This window comes from Lottia gigantea, assembly GCF_000327385.1.
Source record: "Lottia gigantea unplaced genomic scaffold LOTGIsca_3, whole genome shotgun sequence".
Lineage (NCBI taxonomy): Eukaryota > Metazoa > Mollusca > Gastropoda > Lottiidae > Lottia > Lottia gigantea.
The window spans coordinates 5317263-5318589 of record NW_008708986.1 but is presented as its reverse complement, the minus strand read 5'-3'; positions in this window follow the sequence as shown (position 1 = coordinate 5318589).

The following is a 1327-nucleotide window of genomic DNA, read 5'->3' as shown; positions in this document are numbered from 1 at the left end:
TTGCTCGTATTTTTTTCCATTAAGAAATGAATCTAAAAGACGTTCTGAGCGGCCGAAATATGTGATAATCTATGTGATAGCTGTGACTGCAGTTGTTAATTAATCCAAGACCCAAAAGAGTTATGTCAACTTTTGGACGTTCGGAACCTTCTTAATAATCTGGATTTTTAACGGCCTACCACAGTTCCCAAATTCTTTTCATAATGTATTCTTGAATATATTTGTTAATAATTATTCACAAAGAAAATCAAAATGGCGGCATCTGAGAATCGGATCAATCGTTGGATTATGCAACTTCGTACTGAAGTTGAGGGGTTGTGTCAAATCAAAATTGTCATTAAGTGTTCGTCTTTAAGAAATTATTAGTAAAAATTAGTTTTTAGCACGCAATAAAAACAAGATAACGAGCTTGTCTAAATCTAAATCACAAAACACAACCTGACTTTTTTGTTATTCAAAATCGATACATAAAATTCTTGGTTGTTTTAGCTACATCCAATCTATTTAAAGATGGGTTTCCGTATTTTTTAGTGTTAAAATAACCGAACTATTTTATTAATTGGTGTTTCTAATGATTTATCATGTATTCTTAGTCATATCATTATGTTTTAATTACATATAATGACGAGTTTTAACTAATTATAAATGTTCATGTATGTATAGTCTGGATAAACAAAAAAAAAAGAATTTTTGACCTTTCTTGATCGGCCACTCATTGATACTCTGCTGGTAATTTTTTACTTATTTAGCTAATTATGAATTAATTATGGACATGTGAGACAAACTGGTATTTTTCCAAGGCATAAAAAAAACCTCTACTTTCTATTCATATAAATATTAGCATTCGCATTTTCATAAATCAAAATAAGGGAACCCATCTTTAAGCCTCTGTTATATTTTTTTAATAATTGCTTATTTCGAAGTAAGTATGAAAATTATTACTAAAATTAGAAAAAATAACATTATTGGCAAACGATCAATGCAGTATTTTCAAGCAAAGTTTAAGATATAATCGCTTTAGCAATTAACATTATTCCATTCTTGCTACCAATTTCACCTGTAACATGTCTGAAGCGTCTATTTTAGTTCATTATGAAATACTTCAACATTTATGATTGATATACTTCTTCATATGATAAGTTCGGTGGCTGCTACCTATGTATAGCCAAACTCTTAATTTTGATTCTGGGTTTCGTTTTGCAGTTAGGATCTTTGTAGTGCTTTTGTTTTTATTTTAGTCCCATGAATAGAATCTCCAATTGGACTAAAAGGTTTCATACGTGTCTGAATACGACATGACGTGCTGTTATGTGAAGATCTTTATTTC